The sequence below is a fragment of the Arachis duranensis genome, chromosome 6 (assembly GCF_000817695.3).
Source record: "Arachis duranensis cultivar V14167 chromosome 6, aradu.V14167.gnm2.J7QH, whole genome shotgun sequence".
Classification (NCBI taxonomy): domain Eukaryota; kingdom Viridiplantae; phylum Streptophyta; class Magnoliopsida; order Fabales; family Fabaceae; genus Arachis; species Arachis duranensis.
In genome coordinates, this window is record NC_029777.3 from 28,438,347 (window position 1) to 28,448,167 (window position 9,821).

The following is a 9,821-nucleotide window of genomic DNA, read 5'->3' on the forward strand; positions in this document are numbered from 1 at the left end:
TCAGCCCTTGACTTGGGGAAGTGAGTATATGGATTACTAGAGTCATAATATCTGACATTTAGTGATAATTCTCGGGCTGTTAATTATTATTGTTTCCACTAACATTAGCTTCTTACTAAGGTAATTAGTAAGTTAGTTAGGATTTGTGAATTAATAACAATTATGCTTATTTGACTTACTCTTCGATGTTAAGGGTAGACTAAGTCAGATTAATTCATGATAATTATCATAGTTGTGGTTATGGCAAGGAAGGAATTCCATAACTCATCTCAAGTCAATGTTCCATTTATGTTTTGAACCACTTTTCCACCAGTTTTGAGTCTTACTTGTTCATATTACATACATAGTTCTTTAGTTTTTTTATTAGTTTATTAATTGCAATTTTGGATTGTTCTTTTATTTCTTAATTGTTTGCTTCTTTATTGAAAACACCCTTTGTTCTTGTAACCAAAATTGTGCGTTTATTGGCATTAATTCCTAGGGAAGAATGACCCGAGGTTGAACTACTCTCGGTTAATTTGAATTAGAAATTTTAAACTTTCATGGTGGGAGTTGGTTGCCAGTTTGCTCTATATATAGGTGTGGCCATGATTTCCACCAAATTCTCATTTCTTCATGAATTCTCCAATTTTATATGCTTTCCCTCCATTCCTTCAATCCAATCTTTGCCTTATAAGCCTGAAATTACTAAAAAACACATCAAGGCCTCGAATAGAATTAAAGAGAATTAAATTTAGCAATTTTAAGGCTTAAAAAGCATGTTTTCACTCTTAAGCACAATTTAAGAGAAATTCACAAAACCATGTTATTTTATTGAATAAATGTGGGATAAGTTGATAAAATCCACTAAATTCAACACAAGATAAACCACAAAATTGGGGTTTGTCAATCTCTCCACACTTAAACCAAACATGTCCTCATGCTAAACTCAAGAAAAATAAGAAAGGGGTATCAACATTTATTCAATGTAAACAATCTATATGCATTCTATCTAAATGCATGCAACTACTTGGTCAAAATAAATGAATTTCTAAGAATACATATATGATCATAAGGGCTAAAGCAATCACAATCAAATCAAATCCACAATTGAATTGAGTTATTGAAAAGAAGTTTACAACTTGCAAGATAAGAGATGATCATGGGTGATGAAAGCATGTAATTGAGCAATCGAACCCCTCAACGGATGTGTATCCACTCTAGTCACTCAAGTGTATAGGGTTGATTCACTCAATTCTCTTCTCATCATGCTTTCTAAGATTTGTTCTTCTTCTAACAATCAACAATTATTCAATGCATGCGTACAAATATCATAAAGCTTATTCATAGGTTGTAATGGGGCTAGAGTAAGGTAAGGATATATATGGTCAAGTGAGCTTGAAATTTGCATCTTTGATTAGCTAAAGCTCTCACCAAACACATATAACAACCTACAGGATTCAAATGCAAACCAAACTACCTATTCTTCACCTTTTTTTCACACACTCATGCATTCATTTCAATTCACAACCCATATGCATTGATTATTATTGAACTTTCCTTTGGGACATTTTGTCTCCTTTTTATTGCTTTTTTTTCTCCTAAATTTTTTTATTTTTCTTTATTTTTTCTTTTTATATTATTATATATTTTTTTCATTCTTTTTTTTCAATAACATAATATATACAAAAAGATTTATGCATATGGTTCAACATTCAATGCATGACTATGAACCCAACTTCCAAGATTTTTAATGAAAACTACAAAATACACTTTTATCTTAACCAATGTTCCCAAGCTTTCCCACATTTGAATGACACACACTCTCACTAGCCTAAGCTAATCAAAGATCCAAACAAGAGACATTTATTGTTTTTCACTTAGGGATAGTGATGTGCTAAAATTAAGAACAAAAGAGAATTAAAATAGGCTCGAAATTGGCTAACAATGGTAGATAAAAGAGTAAGGCCATTTGGGTAAGTGAGCTTCAATGAATAAAGGCCTTAATCATATAAATGCATTCATACATCAAATAATGGATATAAAGAATCAAGCAAATCAAAGATTACAATCATAGAAAGAGAATAACACACAAGAAGAAAAATAGTGGTAATATAATGCAACCACACAATTAGGCTCAAAAACTCACAAGTTTATGTGTTCTTAGCTCAAAAACCATGTTCCACAATATATAATACAAGCAAGTTCAATGAATTTTTTTTTTACTCAAATCAATTTGGATGCCCTACAAATAAATTTCTTGAAAAATTTCATTATTTTAACTAAGCTTATTATATATATGCAAAACCAAGACAATGCAACTAAGAATTCTAAAAGATCTAGTAATAGAAGAAAAGATAAATGAAGTGTGAAAGTGTTGGGATTAGAAATTTATCACCCAAAAATCGGCTGATTGGTTGGATGACCTCCCCAAACTTAAAAGTTTGTACCGTCCTCGGTGCATTCAAAGATGAGCAAGGGGGATACGGCGACTTGCAGATTGCCACCTTCAGCTAGTGGATCAACCGGTTGCTGCGTGTTCTTTCTTCTGCTTCTGTGTTTGCTTATGGTGATCAACTTGAAAGATGAAAATAGGATAGTAAGACGAGTAAATGCAAAAGCAAGGAAGCATATATTGTTGGAATGAGCTAAGAGTCACTAAAATGAAGTGAGTGAATAAGGTTGTGACATTGATGAAAATAGTGCATGAATTCTAAGTTGCATGCGAAATGGAATTCACACACTAGCATTTAAAAACTATGTAACAACTACACGAAAGAAATATGCACTTCACTCATTCTAGTGTGCTTGAGATACTTCGAAGGAAACTTGTAAGTTAAAATAGACAAATAAGTAATAAAGAAGCAAGAAAGTGTTCAAGCACACAATCCAGCAATTGTGAAATGGATAACGAATGGATAATGGTTGGTGTGCAAGAGAATTCAATGAATCAAATGAAATATAGAGCTCACACATCAAACAATTACACACATTGAAGTTTGTTTGCATCACCTAATTGACATGAAGTGGGAAACATGGTTGCTATGCAACTTAGAAAAACAGAGATAGAAGTGAAAATTAATCACATAGCAAGCATGATCCATATAGATTAAGAATTTTAAAAAGATGTCCCTAGGTGAGCATACAGTCCAATTTCACAAATCAAGCATTATGCCAAAATGACTAGTTTCAAGTATGTGTAGAGCACATAGTTAAACAATTGAGGGTCAACCTATCATTAAGGCATAAGCATAACATATCGATGCATATGATCAAGAAACACAATGCATTAAGATAAATGCACATCATCCAACATCAAAAATTGCCTAGTCAAAGTAAAAAATTCAAATCACATGGTGGCCAAATCATGCAATTCAAAAGATTTAGAAAGCTTTGAAGGTAATGTCATAAGTACTTGGTATTCACAAATGTTAAGCATGAAAAATTCAATACCAAGTAATAAAGTATAACCTCAACAAAGGAATCCAACAACGAATATCAACAACAACGATGCTAAAATAGCATCATGTCAGTAATCAACAGCAATAAACATCAAACAAGATTTATAATCCAATACTTACCACCAAAACAGAAAATTAAATTAACTAACTAACTAACTAAAAAAATATTGGTGGATGGTAAATGGTGGGGGTAGATGATGGTTAGAGGAAGGAAAGAAAAGAAGAGAAGAGAAAAGAAGAAGAAAAATGGAGAGAAGATAAGAAAAAAAGAGTGTGTGAAACAGGGCAGGGGGTCATGCGTACGCGGAAGGTCACGCGTAGGCGTGAGAAGGGGAAATAGAAGGTGACGCGTACGCGTAGGAATAAATTGTGCTAGACGCACAGTTTCCACACACCACGCGGACAACTCTCTATTTAGATCGTGCAATGGCACAGTGCCCGCACAAAAAATTCATGATCATGATTTATAGGGCAGATATGCGTGGGTCACTCGTACGCGTGGGAGGGGTTGTGTGCTTCGCATCAAGCCAGCACGGTCCCAGCATAACTTTTTGTCTGGACCGTGCGATGGCATAGTGCATGCACGATCCTGGCACGTTCAATTTCTGGTGGTCAAGCATACGTATGAGTCAAGCGTACGCGTGATGTGACATTTTTTTTTAATTATAGAATAGAGACAAGGCACTCCTACCCACTCTTTACATTTCTAAAAACTAACCAAAATTCAAATTTACTAAAATCCTTAAATCTTTTTCAAAAATTTTTCAAATATCCCATTAAGCAATTCAAACAAAAATACAATTCAAAATAAGATGCAACTCAAAACAACTAACCTACAAGTTAAAGCATAAATCTCATTAAACAAACTAGCATCTAATGGCAATATATACAAGAGTGATATCAAAGCAAGAAATTACCTAACAATGGCAACTAAATTCATTCATCAACTATATATACAAGAGAATGGAAAGAGTTTACCATGGTGGGTGTCTCCCACCTAGCACTTTTATTTATTGTCCTTAAGTTGGACATTTTGGAGAGCTCTAATTAAGGAGGCTTGTGCTTGAATTCATCCTTGAACTTCCACCAATGCTTAGATTTCCAAAATGCTCCAAGATTACTAATCGATTGCACCAATCCTTGATGGAGTTCTTCACAAGCTATGAGCTCCCAAAATTTATCCTCTTCTTATAATCCGAGATCCCATATCTTATTTTCACACCCGTCTTCAAGTCGATCATCGTAATTCCCTTTGGGTGTCAAGCACATAGAATTCTCATATAAGCACCCAAACGTCCTCCTAGACCCATTAAATTTAGCAACCCTCCAACCATTAGATTTAAACTTTGATGATTTAACCATGATGAACCTAGAATGGTGCTTCCAACCACTAACCATCTCTATTTCACTTTTCAACCCGCAAATATTTCTAAGTTGACCATCCATTTCAAGCAAACCATATTCAAGTGGGATAATAAAGCTTAGGGACAAGAATTTCACCCACTCAAATGTAAGGGGTGATGGTAACTTAGGAAGAGATGCTTCCAATGGTCTTGATAAGGCAATTTCCACTCCTGTCCATTCTTTTCGAAGGACTTTCAACTCTTGACAAGATTTTTCAATCTCCACTTCTTGCCAAGCTTCCTCAAATTCAAGTGCTTCCTCACCAATGTCTTCTGGCTCTTTCCCATCACTTAAGTCGTATCATGGAAGTTGCGTGAGATCTATGTCAACATACATTTCAAATTCAACGGGGGAAGGCTCAACAAGATCATCAAGGGGATTGATCAGTATAGACGAAAAATCACTAATGATGGAATCCACTTCCTCAGATTCAATGATCTCAACTTCCTCCTCGTGTTGCGATTCTTGCTTGAACTCATTCTCTTTTTCTCTTTGAAGCTCCAAGTTCTCCTTCTCATTGTGCTCCTCAATTAATCCTCCACATTTAACAATGGGGATGTCTTGGATAATTGAGCACAATAATGCCAACTGGCTCACCACTTCGGTTAAGTTGGCCATGAATTCCCCTTGCTTTTGACAACGAGCTAGAAGTTCTTGTTGTTCTTGTATTAGAGGTTGGAGAACTTCATCCCATGAAGACGGTGGTAGAAAAGAGGGTTCATTATTTGGGAGAAAGAGTTCATAATTGAAAGGTGGTTCATTTTGGTGAGGGTCTTAAGGTGGTGTATAAGGAAATGGTGGTTTTTGGGAGTATTGATATTAGAATGGTGGTAACTCTAGGTATGGTTTATATGGTTGTTGGTATGGTGGATATGGGTTAGGATCATATGGAGGGGAATGGTAGTATGGGGCTTGTGAGTAAGGTTATTGAAGGCTATGTTGAGGAAGGGGTTCATGTGCATATGATGGTTATGGTTGACAATTACAAGAAGGTCCACTTCATCCATTAGGTTGGTAAGCATTAGGAGTTGTATTGTACCCATAAGAAACCGGAGGAGGTTGTTGCCAAGAAGAGTGTCTATAAGATTGAGTCTCCTCCCACCTTTGATTTCCAAATTCTTGATGCAAACTCTCGTTGAAGTTTCTGAGGTGGTGTATAAGGAAATGGTGGTTCTTGGGAGTATTGATATTGGAATGGTGGTGGCTCTAGGTATGGTTCATATGGTTGTTAGTATGGTGGATATGGGTTAGGATCATATGGAGGGGAATGGTGGTATGGGGCTTATGAGTAAGGTTGTTGAAGGCTCTGTTGAGGAAGGGGTTCATGTGCATATGGTGGTTATGGTTGACAACTACAAGAAGGTCCACTACATCCATTAGGTTGGTAAGCATTAGGAGTTGGATTGTACTCATAAGAAACCGGAGGAGGTTGTTGCCAAGAAGAGTGTCTATAAGATTGAGGCTCCTCCCACCTTTGATTTCCAAATTCTTGATGCAAACTCTCATTGAAGTTTCCATTTCCATTTTCTACAACATAGTTTGAACAACCAAAGGGATGAAAATTCATAGTAATAAGAGAAAATAAAAACAAAACTTGTAAGAAACAAATAGGACAACTCCTAAAACTAGCAAGAACTAAGAAAGAGAGAAAAAGCCAACATATTCACAATATTCATATATGGACAATAACCAATAACAAGCATACATTACAATTCTCCAACAACTGCGCCAAAAACTTGAAAGAGGGTTACCGTCGGTCTAGAATTTCTTCTCAATAAAAGAAATCACTTCGTTGCAAGTATAGTTCCAAACCAACAAACAATTCTCAATCAAAGTTTAATTTTGTTTGTCACAAGTTTAACCCAATAAAAATAATCGAGAGTATTACTCCCGGGTCATTCTCCCTAAGAACTACAATCGAGTGCTCCATTATTGGTTATGAGATTCACGGGGGTGGGTTGATAAGACAAGAAAATAAATAGCAAGAAATTTTAATGACAAGAAAGTAAAGAAAATAACTAAAGACAACAAATACTAAAAAGAGGCATTCATGATAAGAATTAAGAATCAAGGTTTTATATCCTAGTCATTAATCATGACACAATGATTACCAAGAGCTAAGCCTATTACGTTATCTTTGCATCGGAAGAAAGTCAAATATGCCTAGTTAACCCCAATCCATAAGTAATGTCAATAGAAACAAGATTAACTAACAACTCTAAATCACCAATTTAAATTGGATATTAATGACTCAAGATTGTCTAATTTCTCTTTCCAAGCCAAGAATGCTCAAAATCTACTCTAAACCTAAGCCAAGCATTTTATCAAACACTTGGTGTGCAATAAAAGAAAAGCATATTAAATTGCAAGAAATATAAAATCTAAATCTACCAAAAGCAAGAAAATAATAATAACAACTCAAATAAATATCAATAACATAAAAACATCAAACTTTCATTAAATGAAATCAAAAGTAACAAAGGTTCATGAAACAAAAATGACACAAATAAGAAATTAACAAGATGAACTAAGGAAATTAAGGCAATAAAATATGGAAAGGTAAAAGAAACTAGATGAAAACAAGAATTAAAACTTAAATCTAAGAGGAAATTAAACTAAAAACCCTAATTTCCAGAGAGAAGAGAGAGCTTCTCTCTCTAGAACTAACCTAAATCATGTTTCCTACACTACACTAATTGCTCCCCCCTCCCTTCATCCTTCTTTTTTGGCCTCAAATACTTCAGAAATGAGTTGGATCTGGGCTTGAGGCAGCTCAGAAATCACCCCAACGTGTTCCTTTAATGAGGTCACACGAAAAGAGTCACGTGTACGCGTAGCCTGGCAAATTTTCTTCCTCACATGTACGCGTGAATCATGCATACCTGTGGCCATGATTTCCACTAAATCCTCATTTCTTGATGAATTCTCCACTTTTACATGCTTTTCCTTCATTCCTTCAATCCAATCTTTGCCTTATAAGCCTGAAATTACTAAATAAACACATCAAGCCATCAAATAGAATTAAAGAGAATTAAATTTAGCAATTTTAAAGCTTAAAAATCATGTTTTCACTCTTAAGCACAGTTTAAGAGAAATTCACAAAACCATGCTATTTCATTGAATAAATGTGGGATAAGTTGATAAAATTCACTATTTTCAACACAAGATAAACTACAAAATTGGAGTTTATCAATAATGAACCTTGACTCTCAACCCTTGTCAAAATCTTTTTAACATTTGAATTCTCTTTTTCTTTACTAGTTAATTCCTTTATTTACTTTTTTGTCATTTAAATTTTCGCCAATTGATATTAAACCCCGATCTCTCATAGCTAATGATGTACAAACTCGATTGTAATTCCGTGGGAGAATGAGCCAGGATTTAAAACTCCCGATTATTTGAATTTGAATTGTGACAATCCTACTAAACTTTGATAGGGTTACTTGCCGGCTTAAGACTATACTTATAATGAATTCGAGTTTTAATTTGTGAATTTCTAAACCGATTTCTAGCCCCCATCAAGTTTTTAGCACCGTTCATGGAAAATTGCAAATGTGTGTCATATTATTGGTAATTGTTAATATTTGAATACGTGAATAGTTTGCTTTTTGGTTAATTATTGATTTTTGTTAGTAGTTAGAAGTGTATTTTTATTTGTTTCTTGAGTTTGGTTGTAGCTATGTTGTAGGAAATGGTAACTTAAATGATGGCTCACACTATGGAACAGGAAATCAATTGAGGGAGGAGCCACGTGCATATAGACAACCTTCATCGCAATAACTTTGATAAATCCATATTTTGTGATGAATTTTGGGTTAAAACAAGTGGAATTTATTAACTTATCTTGCATTTATTAATAGAAAATGCATAATTTTGTGAATTTCTTCTAATTGTGCTTAATTGTGAAAAACATACTTTTTCTACTTGAAAATTGTCAAATTTAATTTACTTATACCCTCCATTCGATGTGTTGATATGCTTTTTAGAGTGATTTAAGGTTTAGAAGGCAAGAATAACTTGAAGAAATGGATAAAAAGCATGCAAAAATGGAGGAATCATGAAGAAATAAAGTTTTGAAAATCTGCCCAGTTGTGCGTATACATGGCAGATGCGTACGCATGAGTTACAACACATGATTTACTTAAGTAAATACGTGGCTCGAAATTTCAAGCCCATTTTGGGCCCAATCCAACTCATTTTTTAAGCATCTGAAGGCAAGACTAAAGGGGGATTAACCAAGTAGAGCAGGAAGTAGTCTTAGTAGCAGTTTAGGATGATGCTTTAGATAGAATTCTAGAGAGAGAGGCTCCAACTTCTCTCTAGAATTTTAAGATTTTTAGTTTAGTTTCTTCTTAGATTTAGGTTTTGATTCTTGTTTTAGTTTAGTTTTCTTTATACTTTCTTATTCTAGTATCTTAATTTGCTTAGTTTTCTTCTTAATTTATCTATTTTGCTACTTTTTAGTTTATGAACAATTGTTGAATCCTAATTTTACTTTTAATGCAACTGATGTTTTTCATATTTATTGTTGCTTATTTGAATTGTTCTTATTGCTCTCTTGTGTTTGGTAGTTATAGATTTTATAGTTCTTACTATTTACCATATTTTATTTTTATGCATTTTAAGTGTTTGACAAAATACTTGTTCTAGTTTTAAAGTATATTTTTACATTCTTGGCTTCGAATTGAGGACTTAGGTGACCTTGAGTCATTGATGTCCAATATTGATTGGTAATTTAGGTTGTTAGTTGATTTTCTTTCCACTGACGCTAGTCTTTCACTAAGTCTAATTAGTGAGTTGGCTAGGACTCGTAGATTTAGATCAATTATGCCTATTTTACTTTTCTCTAGTGTTTGGAGATGACAAAGTAGGATTAACTCTTCTTAATTACCATGTTTGTGATTAATGACTTGGATAAAAAAATTTAACTCTAATCCTTACCAAGATACCTTTTAGCACTTAAATTTCTTTGTTTGC